The following is a 13,045-nucleotide window of genomic DNA, read 5'->3' on the forward strand; positions in this document are numbered from 1 at the left end:
TTGTTGAAGGACAAGTTTGATTCCATACATTGGGAAGAATTTCCTATTCCCTTCCTTTCTCAAGCTCCTCTGATCCCACTAGGACAGAGGTAAGAAAGGAACTTGAAGCTTTCGCGTCGCAGAAATGCCATAAGGCATTTTTCTTGTGCTTTGGTCTGTCTATATCTCCCTCCAAAAGTGACAGCTCTACAGAACATCAGGAGTGTAAGATGAGGGAGGATCTCCTTTCCCTGGTGAATTGGCAGATCCCTTGGAAAGTTTTGCAATAGTTCTGAATGGTGAAGAGGGGGAAATTCTAGCGCTGGGATCCTTAAGGATTCTCTAGCCATTTTCTGGGCAGAATTAGTGCAGGAAGGTTTGGTAGGATTTCACTGGCCACCAGCATTGTGACCACCAGGGAAATTCACCAAAACATTTAAATCAAAGAACTGGATCCTGTGAAACAGAAATATTGGCCAAACCTCCTATCCTGGGCTTCTTTTATAAACTGGTCTAACTTGCTGCAGTGGTACATTTGGCCTAGGGCCTTTGAAACTAACAAGCTGGGGTTTGTGGCCGGCAGGGAGGACCACAAATACAGGCCTTGCCTTGAAATTCCCGTTTGTGTCGGCCCAGGAGCTCTTTGGCACGACCACTTGGATGGGACAGGCTGGGTGCCAGAGCAGCGTGCCTGTTCCTGGCTGCGGATTATGATGTCTGTGCAGCTGCCTTTCATTCACAGCTGCCCTGGGCTCTGCCAAAGTGAATTCCTCCAGGAACATCCCCACCAGTCACGAGGAAGGGGGCGGTGCCCGGGACACCCCACCCCTTGAGCTCCTGCTTGTAGACTTGCTGCGGTCCGCAGCCGAAGGGAGAGGTCCAGCAGCGGAAAAGCACGGGGGGCCCAGGAAACCCCCGAGTTCCTCTGCAGCAGTGACAGGCTGGTCTGTGGCAGCTGAGGTGAGGGTCCCGTGTCATCCAGGTGAGCACAGAGGCATTCACCTGATGCCAGACGCAGGACTGACTAGTGCCCAGAAAGGCTGCCTTCTAGGCTCTTGGGTCTTGCTTCTGTGATCAAATGTCATGGGGACTCTCAGTGCTAAAACTGGGAATGGCCCAGGCAAACCAGGACAAGGTGGGCACCCTACCTGAAGGTCCCCACGCCCTCCATCACCCCTCCTATAAAGCCCCAGGTGGAAATACTGCAAGCCCCTATCCCCCCACGGGAAGAGCAGCACCCTTTGCATTATCTCCAAGGAGCACCAGTCAGCCTAGGCACTTTGGACTACTCCCTTGCAGGCCAAGAAGGTCCAGGCATCTGAAGACGGTCACAGGTGCAAGCAGGCAGAAGGAAAGCACACAGAGGCTGGGCGGTGCACACACAAAATGGGTAAAAGGGATCCCTGGAGGTCTGGACAGAGCACCAGGAGTGTCCTGAGGGGTTATCATCATCCCATTTTACAGACGAGCAAAGTGAGGTACAAGGAAATTAAGTAACTTGTCCAACGTTAAAGAGCTGTGGTTTGGGACACCTTGATTCTTAACTTCTGACCTCCAGAACTGTAAGAATAAATCTGTGTTGGGTTAGGCCACCCCATTTGTGATGCTTTGTTACGGAAGCCACAAGAAACTGAGACAGGAGGGCTCTGTGATGACGGACTTGGCGGGGTGCTTGTGATGGCCCTGGGCAGGCAAGGGGTGTTTCGGTGAGCAGAGACAGCAAAGGCAGCGGGTGAGGTCTTGAGGTCCAGCTGCCATAGTGCCCTGACGTCAAGGGCAAACGCGCAGTCACTGCTGGAGCCACTCTCCAATCAGCCATTGTTAGCTTGAACCTCATTCTTTAAGCAAACCCCAAATGGCCATTTTCCCTGTTGAACTTCAAGAACACGCACTAGAAATCAGTGCTCCCTATCAGCCTCCTACAGCATATTTCCAAGTCTGGTGGTTATTGCCCCAGCCGGCTAGAGGAGACTCGCAATGCCAAGCATATACCAGAAGTCTCTGTGCTGCCACTTGGCACCCCAACTCCCTGTCACCATGCTCGGGGAGTCACCCCGGACACAGGAAACCCAGTGACCTTCTGGGCTCGCAGCCCAGGGACAGGGAGTGCCGCCAGGCTGCCTTAGGAACTCCTCCCTGCTTCTGTGAGTCCACTCATGGCAGGGAAGCCATGGCCCCTTGCAGGCGTGCGAGGCTGCCAAATAAAACGGTATCTTGGAGAAGTTTTAGTGACAGGGCCAAATGCTTCCATTACGTACTTGTATTTTGTTAAGTTAATTAAGCAAGTGACAAAAAAGATTGCATATGCAATTAAAAAGATGGAAAACAAGACTTCAAAATATATATATTCTTGATAATTGTGCTATAGTTACATAAAATGGGCACACCTATTTGGATGGCTATTATTAAAAAAACAGAAAATAAGTGTCGGTGAGGACGTGGATAAGTTAGAACCCTGTACGCTGCTGGTGGGGATGTATAGTTGAGCAGCTGCCGTGGAAAACACTATGGTGGTTCCTAAAATCATTACGCAGAATTACTATATGATCCAGCACTTTCACTCCTAGGTATACACCCAAGAGAAATGAAAGCAGGGACTCAGATAGGTATTTGTACACCGAAGTTCACAGCAGCATTATTCACAGTAACCAAAAGGTGGAAGCAACCCGTGTGCATCAAAGGACGAATGGATAAACAAAATGTGGTATAACCAGACGGTGGGATATTATTCCTCTATAAAAGAAAGAAAAGTGTGGCACAGGCTATGACATGGATGAATCTTGAAAGCATTATGTTAAATGCAATAAGCCAGTCGCAAAAGGACAACTACTGTGTGACTCCCTGTACACGAGGTATCTAGAGTAGTCAAGTTCATAGAGACAGGAAATAGAATGGGGTGGCCAGGGCCTTGGGCGAGAGCGAATGAAGGGTTGTTTCATGGGTACAGGGTTTCAGTTTTGGAAGACGAAAACAGTTCTGGAGATGGATGATGGTGATCATGGCACAACAACGTGAATATACTTATTGTCACTGAACTGTACACTTAAAAATGGTTAAAGTGGTAAATTTTATTTGATGCAAATTATACCACAATTTAAAAAATAAAAAATTATAAAGATGTTATTACTGGGGACACGGGGGATGGGTACATGAGAATTTTCTGTACTTTTACAACTTACATGTGAGTCTAAATTGTTTCAGATTGAAATATTTTTAAAAAATGAACAAACCTTATAAAGAGGTAGCGAATGCATTTGTAAATGCATAGGAAAAAATTATGAGGATACACCAAATGTTTTAGGTCATGAGATTTGGTGGTAGCCCTCTTTTCCTTTTTTCTACTCCTTTGGTTTTGCTCAAATACAACCATCTCATCACAACTAGGAGGAAAAACTTACTTTTAAAAAGTCCCCCGCTACCTTCCAACAAATAGAAATGTGGTTCTCTTTATGACATTCAAGGACCAAAACAAAATGTTATCTTAAGATTTCCAATAGGCTACACAATGCCCAGCTTATTATACATGCAAATAAATCTTTATTGAAGAAATTATAATCATCATCCTCATTATAATCAGTGGTGAGATGGAAACCAGACAGAGCAACTGTGGGTAAAGAAAACAAAAGGCATTGCTCACAGCCCATGCTATATCCTGGACAGGAAAGAATGTCACTGCCACCAAGAGAATAGTGGCCTTTTCACTGGCAATCAGGAAGCTTCTCTATAAAGTTCCATCACAACGTTGGGGTTCTGGTGTCTTTCATCAGACCCCTCCATCCTTTCCCATGCCCCCCAACTTAGCCCACTACACAAACTCCACAGAAAGGTTTTCTCTAGAGGATAAATCACTTTGGACACGTTTGAACAAAAATTCTCCTCACTCAGCCAGCTGGCTGTCATGGGTTGGGTTGTGCCTCCCCAAAAAAGATCTCCTGGAGTCAGAACGAGACCTTATTTGGAGATGGGATCTGTTATAGCCTAAATGATTATGTCTCCCCAGAATTTACATGTTCTCCCTAACCCCCACAGAAATGGTATTAGGAGGTGGAACCCTTGGGAGGTAATTGGGGTGACCTTTGGTCATGAGGGTGGAGGCCCCGTGATAGGATTAGAGCCGCGATTAGAAAAGGAAGAGTCATCAGATCTCCGTCTTTGTCTGCCGTGTGAGGACACAGTGAGGAGGCTCCTCCCCCCAGCTGTCGGGGGAGGAGCCTCAGCAGAACTCAGCCACTCCAGCCCCATGACCTGGACTTCCCAACCTCCAGAACTGTGAGAAATAGATGTCTGTCGTTTCGGCCATCCAGACTACGATATTTTGTGGTGACAGCCCAAGCAGAATGAGACAGGATTTTTATAGAGATAATCAGGTTACGATGAGTCATTAAGGTAGGCTCTAATCCAATATGACTAGTGTCCTTATAAAAGCAGAAATTTTGACGCAGAGATAGACAGACAAGCACAGGGGGAGGATGATGTGACTCAGTGGCTATCTCCAAGCCCAGGAACATGTGAGGCTACCAGAAGCTCAGACAGACACCTGTAACAGATTCCCCCTCGCAGCCTTTAAAAGAAACCAACCACGTGACACCTTGATTTTGGACTTCCAGTCTCCAGAACTGAGAGAGTGAATTTCTACTGTCTAACACACCCAGTGTCTGCTACTTTAAAGCTGCAGCCCCAGCAAACTGGCCTTCCTTGCACCTGCCAAGCCAGCTGCGTTCCTGACAAATTCGCTTCAGGCTATTGAAGGGTAAGTTCAATGCTTAAAGTCTCCTTCCCAAACCCAAATCTGCAATGGCCATTTTTCCATTTGTACCTCAAAGACAAAAGCTTATCATCTGTGCCCCTGCAAGCCTCTGCCTTCCTATTTTCCAGCCTGGTAGGCTGCTTGTCAAAACCAACTGGCTCCTCACAACAACAGCCCTCCCCGTTGCAACTTCGCCGCAGCCGGCAGCAGGGGGTCTGGGACCTGATGACCTTTGGGCCCCAAGGTGCCAGCCGCACTGGGCACCTGCAGAGCAGAAGGCATGTGGCCCTGGGGGGACCTTTCCAAATAGCTGGTTACACGGCCTTGCATGGCCCCAGATCAGGGAATCTGGGCACCAGGTTCCCACCCTGCTAGGCACGGTTAGTGACCCCAAACCCACAGATTGTGGCTTGGTCCAGAGTCAAGGAAATCCATAGCCCATGTACACCACAATAGGGAAGGCGGCTGGTGGGTCCAATGGGATTCAGGCGTGGGGGCCTCTGGGAGGTGCGGACAAAGGATGTAGGTGTGAGATTAGATTTAGAGGGGAAACGGGTTAGCTTATCTTGCGACCTGTTGTCTGTGAGGTGCTGACGAGATACCTGAGAGATTTCCAACCAGAAATCGGACACCCACACCTGAAGTTCAAGGGGACATAGATGCTCACGACTCTGGCTGGTGGGTAGGAGTTGAAACACCGTGAGGGAGACGGCTGGGGAGGGGAGATGGGGCAGCAACACCCAGAACGCTGGAGGAGAGAGGAGCCCAAGAAGAGAAGCGCAGAGCTGGGACAGCGGAGTGTTTCTAGGACAGGCGCTAGTCTGCTCCGGCTGCCATAACACATGCAAGGCTGGTGGCTTCAACAACAGACTGATTTTCTCACAGTTCTAGAGGCTGGAAGTCCAAGATCAAGGAATCGACAGGTTTGGTTTCTCCTGAGGCCTCTCTCCTTGGCTTCCAGATGGCTGCCTTCTCGCTGTGTCCTCACATGGTCTTTTCTCTGTGCCTGCGTCCCTGCTGTCTTTCCCCCGCGCTTCCTCTCCCTGTCCTTATAAAGACACCAATCCTACTGAATGACAGCCTCACCCTTATGACCTCACTTAACCTTCATTATCTCATTAAAGACTCTATCTCCAAATACAGTCACATGGGAGGTTAGAGCTTCAACATATAAATTGGGGTGGGAGGCGCCACTCAGTCCACAACAGGGAGAGCCCAGAGAGATAAACGTCCATTGCATTTTGCCACGATGAAGTTCCTGGTGATGCCTGAGAGCAATTTCGGTAAAGCAGTGGGAGAAGAATCCAGAATGCCATGGTGCAGGATGAATGGAACAGTGTTAAGAAATGGAGGCAGCAATTTCAATTTCAATCAGTTCGGATGTCAACATTTTCAATATGTTTGGATAAGTTGGGAAGAGAAGGGGAGGAGAGAGAACAGGTTGAGGCTGGAATGGGCAGTACTGGTGTGGCTTACCGTCGTTGACAGGGGCTGTAAGACTAGAGCTTACTGGGGAATTTCTGGGGGTACTTCCCACCTGAGCAACATGTAGTCCTTCTAAGAACAGGACAGACATTTCTAAGTCTGCACTGTGAATATTTGTCCATCCACTGAAGTGGATTTCTGTGTACCCAAGGGGGTGTCCTGTGAGGCTCATGGAAATTAAAGACTGATCTTAACAGGGACTTGCTACAGCCTGTCTTTGCTGCAGGCAGACCTGGGCCAGAGGATGAAGGAAGTGCGTGTGGCTTCGTGCCTGAGTCAAAATGGTAGCAGTTGCAAAGAGTCTCAACTTTTGCATAAAGTCAAACAATGGACCAGCAAGACATCTGACATATTAAAAAGGGGCATTTGGAGAAAAAGCCAAGAACAGATGGCAAAGACAAGAGTCATGGATTGTCACGGAAGGCTTGAGGAAGGAAGGAGTTGGCTCCACTGGGGAGCACAAAGGCACTCCCTCGTCACTCACAAGAGCAGTGGAAATGCTGAAAAGGTCAGTGTGCTGGACAGTTGGTTGTGAGCACGATGGCTGGAGTGTTACATTCAGATGGAAGAGAACTGGAACACCAGGGAAAACTTCTCAAGGATTTTGAACGATGAATTTAAACTAAAAAGACTGGGCATTTGCTCTGATATTTCCAAGAGAGATTTGAAAAAATAAAAAGCATACATATTTTTGAAAAAAATAGTAACTGATCATGGCACATGGTGTTTCCATTATGATCCAGAAGCGAAGGATCAACGTTTGTGGTAGAAAAAGCCTCGACATCCCCAAGACTTAGGAAAAATACCCATTTGGAAAGTGAAGAGAATTCTAATTTGTTTCTTTGGCTTCAGTGACATTGTTCATGTTCGGTTCATCCCACAAAAGCAGAGAGCTGATCAGATTATTTTATGCCCCAGTACTACAGTGATTGGGAAACGTTAAGTACTTTTTTTTAAAGCCACTCTGGCTTCGATTTGCTTCTTGAGCACGACAGTGCTTTGGCTCCCTGCTGACTTCCCGTCACACAGTTTTTGATTAAAGATGTGATTTGATGCACTCTATTACCAATCCGTTTCACCAGATATGATTACAAATGATGTTTGGTTGTTAATATATCTTTTTAAATCCACCCACAAAGAAATTGGATTTGCCACTATTGGTGACATTCCAAAGAATGTGATAAACCAGGGCTCCCTGGAAAAATGGCTGATTCTAGGGCTGGGGCAGGGAAAACACAAGATGAGCCGGAAGCATCTTGTGGTGCCAGGTGGTAAGGAAGTGCTCACAGAACCAAGGGAAGGAAGCTTGTCAAGGGGACACAGGACAGCTGGGTGTGTTGGTTCACGCCTGTAACCCTAGCACTATGGGAAGCCAAGGCAGGAGGATCGCTTGAGCTCAGGAGACCAGCCGGAGCAAGAGTGAGATGCAGGTCTCTACTAAAAATAGAAAAAATTAGCTGAGGGTGGTGGTGTGCACTTGTAGTCTCAGCTACTTGAGAGGCTGAGGCAGGAGGATCACCTGAGTGCAGGAGTTTGAGGTTGCAGTGTACTAAGATAGATGATGCCATTGTACTTTAGCCCAGGGCGACAGAGTAAGACTCTGTCTCAGAAAAAAAAGCAGGGGTGGGGGGGTGGACACAGGAACCAGCCTGAGAGCTCCCAAGGGCCAATGCTGGAACAAATAAAGAAACACATCTTCCTTACAGAAGAATTTCAAGTAATATATGTAAATACTCCCTCCTCTAGGAAGTAGTACTTAATTCCCACCCCTCTCACGCAAACCTTCAGGGTGGGCTAGACCTAACCAACTTACTTCCAAAGACCAAAGCAGAGAAAGGAAAAACTAGGAGCTTTACGTTGGCAAACCCTGGCAAAACCTGGCAAACCCTACCTTAACCAAATGATGTAGGTTAATATAATAAGTGATATCGTGTGGATATCATGTACTCCCTGATATGGTGTGATAAGAAGGGCACCTCCCTCCTGTGGCATTCTTTACAAAAACTCATAACCCCAGTCTAATCATGATGAAAACAATAGGCAAACATAGACTGGGGGACATTTAGTAGGATATGGGGCCAGTTCTCCCCAAGAATCTCAAGGTCATGAAAAACAACAAACGACTGACCAACTGTCTCAGACCAAAAGACGGGTACAGCATGACAACTAAATGCAATGGGTACCCTGGAATGGGTCCTGGAACACAAAGAGGACATTAATGAACAAACTGGTAACATCTAAATGAAGTCTGGAGTTTAGTTAACAGTAACACCCCAATGTCAGCTTCTTAGTTTTGACAAATGTGTGTGGTTGTGTAAGATGTTAAAAATCGGGTAAACCGGGCAAGTGATATTTGGGAACTCTCTGTACTATCTTTAAGACTTTTCTGTAAATCTAAATTATTTCAAAATGAAAAGTTAATTTTTGTTTTTTAAAAAAAGATGAATTCCAAAGGCAAAACAGAATTCCACAAAAGCATTTTGAAAAATGGCAGCAACACAAGAACATGAGTTCAGTGTCTCAAGGGGCTGAACTCAACTCTAGGTTTTTTTTTTTTTTTTTTGGTCCTATTGTTTTTGGTATTTTTTCAGTGAGAAATCTGTCCCTGGAGAGGGAGGCAATGTGTCCATAGCTCTTTAATGCAAATCAAGTTTGAAAACTCAGACCCCTTGCTCTATACAGTGGTACAACAACACAGCCACCACGCCATAGCTAAGCTTCTGTAGCGTGCACTTTGAACCAGACTGTTCTGTCTTGCATATATTAACTATTTAATTCTCACAGTTACCCAATGTCTTAGTCCCCTTTCTGTTGCTGTAACTAAATACCTGAGACTGGGTAATCTATAAAGGAAAGAAATTTATTTCTTACAGTTCTGGAGGCTGGGAAGTCCAAGGTCAAGGGGCCACATCTTGTGAGGGACTTTGTGCTGAGAGGGACTCTCTGCTGAGCCCTGAGGTGGTGCAGGGCATGGCAAGGGGGCTCATGAGAGCCAGCCAACTTCGTTTTTTATAACTAACCTACTCCAGTGATAACTTATTAACCCATTAACCCATAAATGAATTAATCCGTTCATGAAGGCAGAGCCCTCATGACCCAATCACCTGTTAAAGGCCCCACCTCCCAATATGGCCACATTAGGGATTAAGTTTCAATATGTTTCAGAGGGGACAAACATTCAAGCCATAGCCTATTACCTCAAATACCTTTTTTTGCAGACAGTTCTTGATTTGAAGTGTCTTCCACTGCATGATGCTAAACATCGAGGGGAATGAGAGTGGGCTTCATCCTCCCATCTGGAGTGGGTACTGGTGACCTTCACTGTCCCTTCCCCTATGGAGTAAGAAGCAGGTGGGAGGTAGAACGAATGGGATTTGTGAATGGACTAGATGCGGGAGGCGAGGGCAGAGTCTGGTCCAGGATGAAGCTCGGGTTGGGGCTTGGGCAAGGTGGAGGCTGTGATGCCCTTCACTGCAAGAGGGCACAGGAGAAACTGGTCCAGGGGAATGAGGTCATTAGTTTTGGCCACACTGAATTGAATGTGGATCTCCTCTGGAGTTTGCTAAACATGACTGATACTCCAGAGAACATTCTGTTCTGGAGATACGGTCTTGTGGTCAATAACATGTTGGCAATCTATGTGCTTTGGGGGGAATCATAGGTCACATCAAGACTTTATAAACCCTTGGCACAGCATTCCCACAATTAAGAGCCCCCACCCTACTCACCAGCTGTCCCAGTTGTCTCTCTGATTCCTTTGTGAAAGCCTATGTTAGGAGGCCACCGAACCATCAACCTGACCCCCAATTGCCCTGCAAATCACTCCACATGGTCAAATATGGGTTCCTTTCCTCCCTTTTGTAAGTGTCCCAAAGTTTCCCCCCAAATGGCCACTTTCTAACGTCCTTACTTTGGACATCTCAAGACTTCACAGGGTTGAAGCCCCATCATACCCAGGGCCCCATGTCAGGTCTAGACTTGCCAGGCCTTCAGCCTTCCTGATAGCAGAAGACAGCCCTTAACCAGTGTAGTGGGTTGAACAGTATCTCCTCCAAAATCCATGTCCACTGGGACCCCAGAATGTGCCCTTATTTGAAAATAGGGTCACGGTAGACATAATTAGTTAAGGTCATACCTGATTAGGGTAGGCCCTAAATCTGATGACTGGTGTCCTTATAAGAATGTCATGTGATGACACACACAGGGAAGAATGCCATGGAGGCAGAGGATGGAGTGATGCTTCTACAGCCACAAAATGCCAAGGATTGCTGGGGACCAACAAAAGCAGGAAAAGCAAGGAAGGATCCTCTCCTAGAACCTTCAAAGAAAGCATGGCGCTGCTGAGACCTCGATTTCAGACTTCTTGTCTCTAGAACTATGGCAGAATAAATTTCCATTTTAAGCCATCAAGTCTGTGGTAACTTGTTATAGCAAATTAACTAGGAAACTAACACCGCCAGACAAACATGAGTGAGAAGACATCTTCCTACTCCTGTGAGATACTGAAGATACAAAAATGGGCAGATCACATATGACAACAGAACTCTGGCCCTCCACCTCCACAGTAACCAGCCCACAAAGCCAAACCCCTGCAGCCATCAGCCCAGAGTGGTCGGGACTCGGTCAGTGATGGCCAACTTCCCTGGTTTTGCCCTCACTTCCAACTCAGAATCAATCAGAAAAAAGGCAAACATGCCCCCCCAAACCAATTACAAATGATGTCCTACTTCTAGTTAGGCCACCTCCAGGTTCCCCATGCCAACATTGTCCAGTCAGAGCATGCCCGAAGCCTTCCCTTTTCCCCACCCTTCTGCCTGCCCTTGAATCTCAGCCAAGTGTAGGTGATGGTGGCTGACTCCCTTGCTACAGCAAGCTCTGAATAAACAGCTTGTTTGTTCTCCATGGATGGTCTCCATCATTCCACACCTGGGGGTTACGGGAGTATCAGTTTGCAAGGGCTGCCATAACAAAATACCACAAACTGAGTGGCTTACACAACAGAAATTTAATTTCCTATAGTTCTGGAGACTAGAAGTTCAAGATTAAGGTGTTGGCAGATTTAGTTTCTCCTGAGGCCTCTCTCCTGGGCTGGCAGATGGCTGCCTTCTCACTGTGTCCTCACATGGTCTTTCCTCTGAGTGCACAAATCCCTGGTGTGTCTCAATTTCCTCTTTTTACAAGGACACCAGTCAGACTGGGTTAGGGCCCACCCTAACGGCCTCATTTTAACTTAATCACCTCTTTAAAGGCCCTATCTCCAATTGCAGTCACATTCTGAAGTACTGGAGATTAGGGCTTCGACATGAATTTTAGGGGACATAGTTAAGCCTGTAACAGCGGGGAAGCAGCCACGTCAGCTGGGGTGAGGCAATTGTGTGAATACCGTCTTGATTAGTTACATATCTCCTTGTGAAACTGCTTCATCTAACTGATTGTGGCTTTTAGATGGTTTGTGCACAACACGGCTAGAAGCTTGGGCTGACAAGACATGAGAGTGAGGCTAACAGCACTACAGAGTCAGTACTCACTCAGACTTTGCAGAGGAGTCTGGGCCTCATAAACAGCTCTGTGGGTGGAGGGAGTTGCAAGGTACCTGTCTCAGTTTATCTGATAGTCACCTCATCTTCTTGTCAAATCCCTATAAGGTCACCAGAGGAAAACAATCCAATGGACACATATGCATTTGATGACAGGGACAATGGTTTCACCACGCAACTGAGGCCCACTCTTCCTTGCTCCCAGGGTGGTGAATGGCCCTATGACACGAGGAGGCAGGGCTGTAAAGGATGTTTTGTATCCAAAGTTAGAGACTTATTTATTGTTCAAGCCCTCCATTTTTTTTAAATCACATATTTGGGAGTTTACACCCTGGATTAGGGAAGTATTTTCCTTTCCCTTAACTGCTTCCCCAAGAATCCACTAATCTAAGTCATCTAACTCCTCTTAACATTTATTCTCAATTCGATTCATTCATCAGTCCATCCATCCATCCACCCGCTCACCCATCCATCCATCCACATACCCATTGATTCATATCAACCCATCCACCATCCATCCATCCACCCATTCACCCACCCACACATCCATCCATCCACCCATTCATTTATCATCTATCCACCCACCCAACCACCCATCCATCCATCCATTCATCCATCCACCCATCTGCCCACCCAGCCATTTATCCATTCATCATCTACCCATCCATCTATCCATCCATCCATCCATGCATTTGGATCACTGTGTATAGATACAAAGATGAATGAGATAGCATCCCAGAGCCCCGGGAAACACAGTCACGTAAATCAGAGATTATCATACAATGCACTCAGGACCCAGTGCTGCAGCATATATACCTGTGACTGCTGAGGGAAGGGCACAACAAATCATGCTCGGGAACTCTCTTCCTTTAAACACTCCCCCCAGATCAATTTCCTTCTTTCTATTATGGTCAGCACCATATCCACCCTCTCTGTGGCCCAAAATTATGCAAAAAGGACTCAATAGACCCCAGACATCATGACCCTCCAAAGCATGCCCAGGCCTTCTTTTAATTCTGGGCTCTTTGTCCAGGTTAGTGGGAGGAGAAGGCAGATGTTGCCCCTGACAAGCTGTGAGTTCTTCAGTGGGTCACTTCTCCATTCTGGCCTCAAATGCATCAGCTATGAATGAGGGAGGTTGGACCTGACCTCTGCTTCTTGAGATGATTCCCTGAAATGTCCCAAAGCAGAGAGGACAGTGAGGGTCATATTCATAAAATTCACACTGATTTTGTATCTGCAATACATGACATGTTTATTTTTTAAGTAAAAATATTTTGTTTTTAAAGGAGCAGTG

Source organism: Propithecus coquereli, unplaced genomic scaffold (assembly GCF_000956105.1).
Source record: "Propithecus coquereli isolate 6110/MARCELLA unplaced genomic scaffold, Pcoq_1.0 Scaffold54, whole genome shotgun sequence".
In the NCBI taxonomy this organism is placed as follows: Eukaryota; Metazoa; Chordata; class Mammalia; order Primates; family Indriidae; genus Propithecus; species Propithecus coquereli.